We start from the raw sequence: 13,574 nt of genomic DNA, 5'->3' as shown, positions 1-13,574 counted from the left end.
GCATCTTGACGTTCCCGTATAGAAGCCCAAGCCCGTGACCCCAGCCTAGACTGCCTCTGCTTGTGATCTTGGGGTGATCAGAAGCCACAGGTCAGGTGAAAGGCAGTGTGGGACCCAGAGATGAGCAAGGCCCTGCTCTTGTAGCCCTTCTTTGCTCTTCCTTAGCGCCAAGGCCAGAGGAAAGACCTGACAAAGGCCTTGGCTCCTCAAGAACTGCTTGATGAGCTACCCATCTGTACTCTGCTATGGCCCAAGAAATCAGGGGCTCCCCGCAATTCTCTCAACATCCCTTTTCCTTGACATTTTACTAGTTCTCAAATTTGGTTTGGGTTTTTTTTGGGGGGGTGGGTTTTTTTTTTTGGTCTTTTGTTTTGGGGTTATTTGTTTGTTTATTTTTTTGTTTGAAATAAGACATTCAAGAAGATACATGAGTCGCTATCATCCCCAGCCAGGTGTTTCCAGTCTTTACTTGTCTATGACATTTAGAGCTGCAGCCTCAGGTGCCCAGGGTTCCCTTCTGCCCCCAAGTCGAGGCTGCAGGAGAGGAACTTGCCCTGACTCAGGCTCCATGAAGAAAGGGTGGTGAGAACTTGCTGCTGGCCCTGTCTGCGTGTGACTGTGACCCTGACCAACCAGGATGCTCCCGCTCACAGTTTATTCTGGAGGAAAATGGGTCTCGGAGGGGAAGTGACTTGGCCAAGGCCATACAGCTGGGAAGCACCATGCTAGGATCAGACCTGGGCAGACCAATTTGGCAAACCCCTGCCCTGCCTGGCCCACCTGATGCTGATGAAGAGTGAGACAGGGACTGGACACCCACCCACCCACCCCCAGCCTTCTTCATTCTGCGAATCCAAGATGCCAGGGCCTGGGACAGAGCTTCCTTTCAGGCTGGGGTTGGACCCAGCAAGCCTGGCTGCTTCCTCTCCTCCCCTTGGCAGAAAAGCCTTTTTGTTGTGGTGCACACAGAAGCCATTCTCCAGTGCAGAAGGAATAGCCGGCTTCCTGTCCACCCAGAACTCTGCAGGAGCCTCTGTGTAGGTCTGGGAGACACAGAGCTTTCTGCCCATGCATCCTACAGTTCTGCCCCTGGAGCCCTGGACCACAGGCCTTGTGTCCCTACCAAACTCAACCCAAGAAACTTATCCATCAGTTGTTACAAAGCCCTGGGTGTTCCAGGCATCAGGACACTGTCAGGGTCCAGCCGCCTCAGCCCACCCCCTCATAGCCCATAAAATAGCAGTGACCCTGGCTGGGTTACTCTTTCCGTCACAATTGTCTGAGGTTTGGCCCAAGCTGTTACCTCCCTGAGAAAACCCTTCCCCATCCATTTCATCCATTCTAAATTGTACATCTTCAAGACCCAGAGTATGTCTCTTGCCTTCCCTAGATTCCTGCCCTCCACCCTTAAGGCAGCTGCGTCTCTCCCCGCCTCTGGCTAACCTAGCACGTAGTCTTACTCATTACTCAGTCTGCCCATGGTTACAGGCACCCAGAGGCTCACCGTGGCCCCGTAACTGACAGCTGTGTGTCCTTTGACAGGTCACTTCACCTCTCTGAGTCCCAAGTCCTAATCTGTAGAATGGCACTAGCAGCCATGTCTAATTCAAACAGTCTTGAGACATGAAAGTGGGGTGCTTGGAAAGATGAGGGGGTCTCCGTGGTTTGTGATGAATACCCCCTACTGGGAATGCTGGTATGAGGGTGGGAGTGGGCACTGGACACTAGGGCTTCTCTGCTGCCTCTCCAGAAGTGTTTATGGGGTGGGGCCAAAGGTCAGAGGAGCCTGAGGACAGGTGCCCGGGAGGAGGGACATTCTGGTCCCACTGGGTGCCTCCCAGCTGTCAGGCCCTTCTCTTGCCCCACCCCAGTGCTGGTACAGTTTCCCAAGGGCTGGACTCCAGCCTTAGCTCAGGTTTCTTCCCCGAGTACCCAACACCTCCCACACCCACGTGTCTCCCCATTTCAGACTTCCAGAAATAGCCTCCACGCCCCCCTTTTTAAGCCAGCACCCAGGCTCCTCCTGGACATCCGGTGTCATCCACACCCAGAATACCACAGCAACAGACTGGACCCGATAAGGAATTATTCCTAGTCCCCAGACTGAGAAGGACAGCTGTGCCCCACCGTGACCCAAAGCCCACCCAAAACAGCCCTAAAACCTGCGGGTCCCCAGCTACTCGGCTGCTTTAGCAGATGGGGATACTGAGGCCTAGAGGGAAGGTTGGCTGGGCTGTGACTCCTCCCCATGGGGTTTGGTTTGTGTTGCATTTGAGGTAGTCTTGCTCGTGTAACCCAGGCTTGTCTCGAACTTGCAATCCTCCTAGCACCATCCCCACTCAAGTACTGGGATTGCAGGTCTCCAGGCCCTGGACCCTTGCTGATCTTTTCTGTTTATTTTCACTTCATGCACATTCATGTTTTGTCTGTGTGAAGGTGTCGGATCCCCTGAAATGAGGTACAGACAGTTGTGAGCTGCCATGTCGGTGCTGGGAATTGAACCCAGGTCCTCTGGAAAAACAGCCAGTGCTCTTAACTGAACCATCTCTCCAGCCCCCCTTGCTGATCTTTTAAATTATTTTTTATTTTTATTTTGAATGTGTGTGTGTATGCACGCAGTGTATGCCTGAGGCCTCCATGTGTACGGAGGCCAGAGGAGGATTTTGAATATCTTCCTCTATCCTTCACCTTAGTCCTTGGTCTTTCGCTGAACTGGAAGGGGGTGCAGCTAGGCTGGCTGGCCCGTGAGATCCCAGGATTCTCCCTCTGCTGTCCCTCTCCCCATCCACACACTGGAGCTATGGGCACACACAGCCACACCTGGGTTTTTAAGTGGGTGCTGTGGATTTGAACTCCAGTCCATGTGCTTGGAAGCAGTCACTCTTATCCACTGAGCCATCCCCTAGACCCTTTGCTGATCTTGGAACATGCAGGGTTTCCTTGAAGAACCCAGGTCCATGCCCAGGGAATCCAGCTCTCTAGCTGAAGGACACTAATGTGCCCAGGGGAGCAAACACAGCTCCTTTCTAAAGCAGCGGACAGAACTCTGCTAGCAGTCCCTCCCTCTGCCGATAGCTCCCCGCTGTCTAGGAGAACCTCCCTCCCTCTCCAGGCAGAGATACCCAGTTCTGCTGGCCTAAACCCTGCCATCCCCATAGAGCCCTAGGGTCCTGGACCACACTTTTCTAGGTCTTGAAAACTGTCATCGTTCAAGCTGTCTAGAGTGAGTCCAAGCCCTGACACAGTTACAAAGAGCCTGAGCTTCCCAGAGCCTCAACACTGTGTATTGTCTGTTTTCACACACACCTCCAAATTGCCCTTGCAGGCCACCTTGGAGAGAGCTTGTGAGTCTTAGGTGGTCCCCAGTGAGATGGGAGCATTAGGCTCCTCCAGGGGACATACTCTGGCCCTGATATGCCGCCTCTGGCTCTGAAGAAATGACCTGGCCAATCAGCAGTCTGGGGCACTCAAGGCTCCTCTAGCAGCCGGGCTCCTGCCGGCTCCTGTCAGTAATGCCAACTGAGACCAGGCCGGGCCACCTTCCCAGGTCTTCTTGCTCAGAGGTAGCACAGAAACCTGACGAGCGTGTTCTCACTAACCTGAGAGTTTCGGCCCCTCTCTGGGGACTGTTTGTGTTTCGGGTCATGTTATTGGCTGGCCCCGCCCCCTCTTTTCCTGTGCCAAGTTGACATTCCCCAGGCCACCAGACCTCTAAGAAGTGGCAGTTCCGTCCCTGAGCTGCCCACGGGACCTCTGTTCCTGTTCCAGGTAGGACGGTGACCTTTGTAGCATTTCATCTGCTCCGTGCAGCCTGGCAAGCGGGGGTGTTGCCTCCGTTTACTGACGGCAAAGGCAGCGGGTTGCCCCGTGCCACACAGCGCACGAGGGCTGAGGTGACATGAAAACTGACCTCCACTCCGCAAACACGCTCGTCCCCACCGCTAGCAATGCTCAGTGCATCCATCCACTCAGCAAACGCCGCGCCGGCGCCTGCTGAACGAGGACGGCAGGAACTGCAGGCTGAGGACTTCCGACCTAACCCCGCTCCGAGCTGCTTCCACGGGGCTCCTTTGCAGCGTGGCCGCACCCCTCCATGTCTGTTGTCTGTTGCTGTCTCTGCTACAGAGCAGAAGGAGTTTAGTAACAACAGTGACCGTGTGGCCCCAGTCTGAAATGTGTGCGGTCTGTCTCTCAAGCAGCTTGCCCAGGATGCACCAAGAGATGCTCTAGACACCTGCGTTCCCAAGGCTTTTCATTAGAAAAGAATAACGTACACAATTTAAAAAATGATAAGCATGTCACACACACACACACACACACACACACACACACACACACACACACACACACTGTCTCTGTGTTCTGTTACTGTGAAGAGACACCACAGCCATGACAACTCATAAAGGAAAGCAATTTAATTGGAGTTTGCCGTTTCAGAGGTTGAGTGCATTATGGTGGGGAGCATGGCAGCGTGTAGTCAGTCATGGTGCTGGAGAAGTAGCTGAGAGTTCTACGTCCGGATCCGCAGGCAACAGGAAGAGAAAAACTCTGGGCCTGGCTTGAGCATTTGAAATCCCCAAAGCCCACCCCCAGTAACCCACTTCCTCCAATAAGACCACACCTCCTAATCCCTCTCAAGTAGTACCACTCCCTAATGACCAAGCATTCAAGTATATGAGCCTATGAGGGCCATTCTCATTCAAACTACCACACACAAAAAAATTAATTTTGTGGCTATGTTGATGTGAAAAGAAATATAACCCAGTTTTGATTGTATTCTTGTTTTTTTTTTTTTTTGGTTTTCCGAGACAGGGTTTCTCTGTGTAGCTTTGAGCCTTTCCTGGATCTCACTTGGTAGCCCAGGCTGGCCTCGAACTCACAGAGATCCGCCTGCCTCTGCCTCCCGAGTGCTGGGATTAAAGGCGTGCGCCACCACCGCCCGGCTTGTATTCTTGTTTTTATACTGACTAAGAAAACATGTTTTAGCTGGGAGGTGGTGGCGCATGCCTTTAATCCTAGCACTCAGGAGGCAGAGGCAGGGGGAGCTCTGTAGATTCAAGGCCAGCCTGGTCTACAGAGCTAGTTCTAGGACAGCTAAGGCTACACAAAGAAACTCTATCCAAAAAAAAAAAAAAAAAAAAAAAAAAAAAAAAAAAAAAAAAAAAAGCATGTTTTAGGGGTTGGTGAAAGGGCTCATCAGGCCGGGCGGTGGTGGCGCACGCCTTTAATCCCAGCACTCGGGAGGCAGAGCCAGGCAGATCTCTGTGAGTTCAAGGCCAACCTGGTCTACAGAGCAAGATCCAGGACAGGCACCAAAACTACACAGAGAAACCCTGTCTCAAAACAACCAAAACAAAAAAGAAAAAGGAAAAAAAAAAGCTCATCAGTTAGAGGCACTTGCTACCAAGCCCAAACATCCTAGTTTATTCTTGGAACTCACCTGGAGGAAGGTGAGAATGGACTTCTGCAAGTTGTCTGGCCTCTACTCCCCCACTCCACTCCCTTTTAAATAATGGTTTTTAAAAAGAGAAAGCACCAAGGTCTTCTGAAAAAGTTACGAGCTTCCAGGCTTACTGTGCTCCACAGAGAGGTCGGCCTGGAGTTTGCCATATGTGTGTCCTCACAGTGAGAGAAAAGCCCCAAAGGAGACATCCCCACCCCGTGACTAACTCTTCACCTTGGAACACCCCAAAAGTAGGGAGGCAGAGAGAAAAGTGGTTTTCTTGTTTGGTCCACTTCAGGGTTCTTTTTGAGAGAAGATCTTACTGTGTAGCCCAGGCTGGCTTCGAACTTAAGACCCTCCTGCCTTGACCTCCTGAGCATGCCTGACTGAGACGTGTGAGTGGCTTTGGAGGTGACAGTGAAGGGGCCAGAGGAGGTGACTGATGCATTTCTTGGGATGATAACTTCCTTTTCCACTTCCATATCTCAAAGTTTTCCATTTTTAATTAGTTTTTTTAAATAATAAATGCACGTGGATGTTTAAATATTTTGAATGATCTAGATAGTTTGCAGAGGAATCCACTGCCCTCTCCCTGTAGGACCACGCCCTTCTCACCTCTGGCTGTGGCCCATTCAGATAGATTATGTGTATCACAAGGAAGAGACATATCCACCTGGCACGCTGATCTGCCCCATCCTTTTTGAGGATTTTTCTTTTCCCCTCTACAGTCTGTATTCTCCTGAATAAGTTTACCTCGTCTTATTTTTTCAGACACTTCATGTCTTTCTTTAGGTCTGTGTACGTGATGAGTGTCTTGCTTGCCTGTGCCCCTGGTGCTGACAGATGTCAGGAGAGGGTAGGCAGACCCTCTGGAGCTTTAGTTACGGATGTTTGTGAACTATCGTGTGCTGGGAACTGAACCCGGGTCCTCTACAAGAGCAGCAAGTGCTCCTTGCGACTCAGCCATCTCTGCAGCCCCTCGTCTTGTTTTTAAATGATTCTTCAGTCATCTATTGGATGGCTATGACCAAATTAGAGTATAGAATTAGGGTATTTAGTATTGGGGCATTTCCAGTCTCCCCCACTCCCCATAGTGGAATACTAGGCAAGTTTTTGTTCTTCTTCCTCTCCAAAACAATTCCTTGGAGAAGGGGGAGTCCCTGTCTGCCCAAGTTCTCATACAAGCACTGCTTTTACCTGATGTTTCCTGGTTCCTTTATTTCAAACAAGGAAATAACTATTTGAAGAAGGCACAATAGCCTGAAATGACCTCAACAACTTCTAATTTGGGTGCTGGTGGCAGTCACCCAGCAGAACTCCTTAGGGGGAAAAAGGAGGTGAAGGTATTTAATTCAGACTTAGTCATTTTTTCCCAGGGCTGTGATTTATCAAGCAGACACTGTGAGCAAATCTGCAAAGAGTGCTTTAGAAAGTACCTGGGAGCGACCATGTCCACTCACCAGGTGTCTCTGCAGCAAGGAAGAGCAAGGCTCCTGGAGGAAAGACTAGCTAGCAAAAGCCATATATCTGCAGATATAATTCTGCATATGTAATTCTGCAAAACAGACCCCCCCCAAAAAAAAAGGCCTTCAGGAAAACACTCATAGATCACTTGGCCATTACTTTACTTGGAAACAATATCTCAGAAACCAATACAAAGATGAAAATATGTCCAACTTCAAAGACTAGCTGTCAGGCAAAGAGAAATTAAGATAGCACAATACCATAGCAACCAATCTACCAGAGTGGCTAAAGTGCAAATAATGACAATACTAAGTGTTGACATGGTTCAGGGAAACCTGAACTCTCATACAGTGGTGATGAGGACTGAAACAGTATGACTTTGAAAATCTGGGACCATCACTCAGTGGTAGAGCACTCACCTAACATATATAAGGCTCTTCTTTCTATCTTCAGCATGGAAACAGAACAAAATAAACCAATACAAACCAAAAAGAAACGTTATAACATCAGAAAACCATTTGGCATCATTTGTCCAAATTAAACATAGAGATACCACATGCCCAGCAGCTTCATTCAACAAAATACATGCATATATTCATGAAAAGGCAAGTATTGGATATTCATAGTAGTACTGAGTGGGAAAATTAAATATTGCAAGCAAACCAACTGTCCACCAATGGGGGAACTAATATGTAGGTGGAGTTTTCCTGTCCCAACCACCTGCTCCCAAATAACCAACACAGAGGCTTAGTATTGTTTTAAAAATGCTCAGCCGGTAGCTCAGGCTTGTTACTAGCTAACTCTTTCACTTAAATTAACCCATAATTCTTATCTATGTTTAGCCATGTGGCTTGGTACCTTTTCTTAGTACAGCATTCTTATCTTGCTTCTCTGTGTTTGCCTGAAACTCTCTGACTCTGCCCTTCCTCTTCCCAGAATTCTCCTAGTCTGGCTCTCCTGCTCAAGCTCTTCCTGCCCAGCTATTGGCCAATCAGCTTTTTATTAACCAATGAGAATAATGCATATTCATAGTGTACAAAAAAGATTGTCCCTCAGCACTAATACATGATGGAATTTATATGTACAAAGACGTGTACTCTACAGTACTGAAAATGAACAAACCACAACTTAATGTACGAGCCAGAAGAATCTCAACCATGTGAGCAAAGGAAGTGAAGGCAAAGGAGAACCACAACTTCTCTACTCATAAAGCTATTCCAGCTGTTCCTCGGGTCACAGGTGCAGCCCCTGAAATGACTTCCGAGTCTGGGGAACCCGAGGAAGCAGAACAGAATTTATGGCCCTAGATTAGAAGCCAGAGGCACCACTGAGTTATGGAGCGGTCAAGGAGCATCCACAAACCCCACTTGGCCTGCACACTAGGCAAGACTGCCACCAAGGCTCCAGGTTTCAACCATGCAGCTTCTATACTACTCTATCCTGGTGGAAATGTGTTCATGGTAGCCAACAACCTCCTGAAGGTTCTACAGCCAGTTGTTCCCCAGACTGGGCTGAGCTCTTCTGGCTGTATCTAAGATTCAAAAGCACAGGACAGGCCAGGAGCAGCCAGAAGATGAAGACCACCCATATGTCCCTCAACAATGAGGTCTGTCTTACCAGGGAATAGTGTTAATATTTTGCCATAAAAGGGTGGAATTCTCAGCCATGCTCCAACATCAGTAAACCTTGAAAACATCATGCTGAGTGAAATGAGCCCCATATGGAAGGGCAGAACTGTATGAATTCTTTAGAGTAAGCAAATTCAAATAGTAGATTAGAAGTTAATATGAAACTGGGCTGGGCTTAGGGGCTGGAGAGAAGGCTCAGTGATTAAAAGCACGGGCTACTCTTCCAGAGGACCCTAGTTCAATTCCCAGCACCCACATAGCAGCTCCCAACTGTCTGTAACTGTTGAAACTTTGTCTCAAAACAACAACAAAAAGAAGTTTATAAGAACGGGATATGCACACTTACTTATAAGCTCATCGTGTGGGAATCTAAGGCAGGAAGATTATAAGTTCAAGGCCAGGCTGGAATAATAGTGAGACTTTATCAAAAAAAAAAAAAAAAAACACCGTGGGGGTGGGGGGAGAGGAGAGAAGAATTAAATCATAACTGTTTAGTTTAATATGATGGAAAGACAAAACTACATTTCCTTGTTGAGAGCTCTATTTTATTTTTATTTGTGTGTATATGTATATCCAAACATGTGAGCAGGTGTCCAAGGAGGCCAGAAAAGGGTGTTAGATGCCCTGGAGCTGGAATTCCAGGTGGCTATGAGGCACCCAATATGAATATTGGGAACTCAATTCCGGCCCTCTGTAAGAGCAGCAATGTTCTTAACTACCAAGCATCTCTCCAGCCCCTAAGAGTACATCTCTAAAGTAATGTGTTGCCTAATGTGTGATGTTTTGTTTTGTTTTGATATAGGTAGCCCTGGCTGTTCTGGAACTCACTCTGTAGACCAGACTGGCCTTGAACTCAGAGATGCTCCTGCCTCTGCTTCCCTAGTGCTGGGATCAAAGGCGTGTGCTACTATACCCAACTCACGTGTGATGTTTTAAACATGTACACAGACCTAATACATTGTTTATTGTGGATGTGGAGATTGCACTCAGGGCTATGCTGAGGAAACACTCTACCACTGAGCTGCACACTCCCAACCACCGTCTGGATCACTGGTTCTCAACCTTCCTAATGCTGTGACCCTTTAATACAGTTCCTCTTGTTGTGCTGACCCCCAACCATAACATTATTCTCATTGCTACTTCATAACTGTAATTTTGCTACTGTCATGAATTGTAATGTAAATATCTGTGTTTTCTGGTAATCTAGGGTGACTCTTGCGAAAGGGGCATGACCCACAGGTTGAGAACCACTGATTTAAACTCTTTCTTTCTTTCTTTTTTTTTTTTAGTTTTTTGAGACAGAATTTCTCTATGTAGTTTTGGAGCTGTCCTGGATCTCACTCTGTAGACCAGGCTGGCCTCAAACTCACAGAGATCTGCCTGGCTCTGCCTCCCGAGTGCTGGGATTAAAGGCGTGCGCCACCACTGCCTGGCGATCTAAACTCTTAAGAATACAGTTTGAGGACTAGGAGCACAGCTCAGCAGTGGTAGGGCACTTGCTCAGCATGTGCAGGAATGCAGTGTGAGCACATTTGCATTGTGCCATCATCTGTCTGCAAACGGAAGCTCTGCTCTTTCAACGCCTCCCATTCCCCCTCATCCCACCCCGGCACCTCCCCTTCATCCCATTACCTTTCTCCATGAATGTGATTATTCTGGGCACATCATGTAAGCAGACTCATACAATATTTTTCTTTTGTGACTGGATTATTTCACGTAACAGAATGCTGTAGCATATCTGAGAATCCCCCTCCTTTTCAGTGCTGAATAATATTCCATCATGTGGATATACCACATTTTGTTTATCCATTAATCAATGGACAGATTTGCTCCCACCCTCTGGATATTGCAAGTAGTGCTGCTTCTGAACATTGGTGTACCAGAACCTCTGAACCACAGCTTTCAATTCTCTTGGGTATAAACCCAGAAATGAAATTGCTGGATCATATGGGACTCTGTGTTAAATTTCTGAAGAAACACCGTACTGCTTGCCATACTGGCTGTATCATTTTGCATTCACACTAACAGCTTTCCACCTTCTCCCCAGCGACTGGTATTTGCTTGTCATTTGGACAGTGGTCGTCCCACTGGCCATAACGCTTGAGATCTCTGAGAATAGGAGAACGTCATATATTTAGAAAATATGGTACTTCCTGGGATGCATAGGCAACTGTGTGGGATGAAACTCTGGGCCACAGAGTGTGTACATTCTAAACTTACCAATGATCCCCACCACAGGGGCCATTTCTCACTGCCACCTACCACAGGGCCCAGATCCTGTTTCTGTGGACGAACACAATCAAATGCTCTCATGGGTTAACTAACCTTCCTGTTCTCCATGAGTCCGGAAGGTAAGGCAACCTCTGCTTGGTTCTGAGCCATGCCACCCCTCAGCAAAACCCTAACTAAGATGCCCCTGAGATCCTCCTTGCAACACACCTCCCCCCTCCCACCCTGCCATGCGGGTCCCCAAGAGTTTCCTCAACTTTCCCTCAACAGCTGTCCTCAGGTTTGGAGTGGTTTTGGCTCCTGTTCACATAGCTGCACTGTGTCTCAACATGAGTCACCTTTGAGGAATTCATAGAGCAGCTGCAGGCCCCTCCCATAATGCAGTTTGGGTGTCCCCAGAGGGAAGCCCGAGGTGAGGGTTCCTAAGAAGGGGTCGTAGTTCATTGCTAATGATCCGAGACAGGAGTCGGGAGTGGGAAGAGAAGGGTGGACAGAAGACGGAGGGCGTATTATTACCTGGCTATTTACTACTGGGGGTAAAGGGAGATTCATGCCACTGGTCCACCCTGGGAGATGACTGCTTCCAGGTCACCCTATCTATTACCAACCTTGGCAGTCTCCAGTTGAAGGCTGTTCTAGGGGTTGTGTCTGCTTCCCCTGGCTATGGCATGGTCAGAGTCTCTCTTGAAGCTCTGGGAAGTTGGACCAGAATGTCTGACAGGCAGGGGAGAAACCTGGACAGCTCTGCCACACCCAGTGTCCTTGTCTTCCAGAGTGAATAAGATCACTAAAGAGACTTCTGTCCCGGCAGCTCACCTCTCGTTAGCCTAGGACAGGGGACTTGAGTCTCACTATGTCCTCTCACCTGGTTCTGTCTTTTCCATGCTGGCCCTGACACCACAGGCAGGGCTGGACTCTCAGTATCCCCACTGAAGTGCGGGTGGCTCAGGTTTAGGGCTGGGGACATGACCAGTGTGACTGGTTCACAGATCAGCACGTGATCCAGGCTTGAATTTCAGAACACAGCTGCTGCTCCTGGGGAGGCATGGCTCCCTTTCTGACGGGCCTGTGGGTCTTGCGCTAACTGCTGGTTGCCCTCACATCCTTCTGGGAGGTGTCTTTGTGTGGGGACCCTGCAGAGACATGACCCCGTGACTGGTGTCTCGGAGTCCTGGACGCTCTTTATGAGGTGGCCTCTGACACCCCAGGACAGCAACCTGCCCATTTAGCTTAAGCTAGTTTGAACTGAATCTTTGTTGCAACCAACGGATCCAGGACCAGTCTGCTAAGGCCCCCTGGCAGACAAAGCCACTGAGAGTGAGTGGGGACCCTCTTGCCCCACATTTTTTGGAGGGAGTCGTCAAACTGGGTCTCCTAGTAGGAGAAGCTCAGACAGGATAGTTTCCCATATTAGGGTGGAGGCAGAAGTGTCCCTGTGCAAGCTGGACAGTGGCTCACCCACAGGCTGAGGAGGCCCTGCCTCTCTGCTTCATGATCTCCTTTCTCTCCTCCCTTTCCAGCCTCTGTCCTGCCCACCAGTAACCCCTCCCTTCTCAGTCCTCCTCCGGGAATCCCACACCTCTCCTCCACACCGGGTCCAGCTCAAACAGCCACATCATGAAGGCTGCCAGGGACAAGGTCCTGAACAGAGCATCTCATCCCTTCCCTCATTTACAGCCTCCTACTGAGTGGGTCATGTGGGACCACATGCTCCCTCCTCTTTCTCTACATTGGATTGTCTTCCAAACATGTATCCAGGAGAGTTTTGTACATTGGGACTCCAACATGATTAAAAAAAACAATCTGTCTTTATGTCAGAGATGATGATGCATGCCTTTAATCCCAGCACTCAGTGGGGCAGAGACAGGCAGATCCCTGAGTTCAAGGCCAGCATGGTCTACAGAATAAGTCCCAGGACAGCTGAAGCTACATAGAGAACCCCTACCCCCAAAAAACAAAAACAAAACAACAACAACAAAAAAATAAAATTAAAATTAAAAAGTTGTCTTTGTGAAGCTTATGTTCTGGTATAAAGACCAATAAATATCCATAAGTCAGCCGACCACAGTTGTGCACCTGAGAGTAATGTGCTCTAGCGGGAAGGGCACAAGGAAAGCTCAGGCAGGTTCATACATGCATGCATGCACTTTACATGATGAGGCCAGGGAACACTTGAGGAAAGGCCTGGAGAAGATTAGGGAGCATGGAGGATTGAATGATGTCCCCTGACAAATGGACCCACTTCCTGATGCCCCAGATGTTATTTGGCAAAGGGCTTTGGAAGACCTAGGATCTCAACGGGAAAGTATCCTCAGTTCTGCAAGTTGCCCCAGATCCAAAGACAAGTGTCTCTATGAGCAACACCAGAGTGATGAGATGTCTGGTCTTTATTGGCCTTCCTGGTCTCCTACCAGACATAAAGAGAGTGTGAATGAACAGACTCTGTCTACGTTTGATGGTCGTTAAGGGGAAGAGAAACTTACCCCATTGTTCAGAGAGGGGTGTGTGCTGCCCGATGCAGGTGTGGGTCCCAGGTTGCTATCAGGTTGCCAGGCGCATTGTTCAGGGAAGAGTGTGTACAGTATGTACAGGTGAGGCTTTCAGTCATTAGTATTAGGGAAGGGGTGTGTGTGTACAGCCCAAAGCAACCAAATCTTGGGTTACCAAACTACTCCTTACACTTGCCTGCCTCACAGCGCTGCATGGAAAGCAGAACTTACCAGCAATGAACTTGGATGTTCACTGGAACAGTTCCCAGCACGGTGTTAGCTGTGTGACCTGACTCTCCTCACTGTAAAAGGTAAGATGGA

The sequence above is a fragment of the Peromyscus maniculatus genome, chromosome 5 (assembly GCF_049852395.1).
Source record: "Peromyscus maniculatus bairdii isolate BWxNUB_F1_BW_parent chromosome 5, HU_Pman_BW_mat_3.1, whole genome shotgun sequence".
NCBI classification, from domain to species: Eukaryota; Metazoa; Chordata; class Mammalia; order Rodentia; family Cricetidae; genus Peromyscus; species Peromyscus maniculatus.
Note: the sequence above shows the minus strand (reverse complement) of the source record.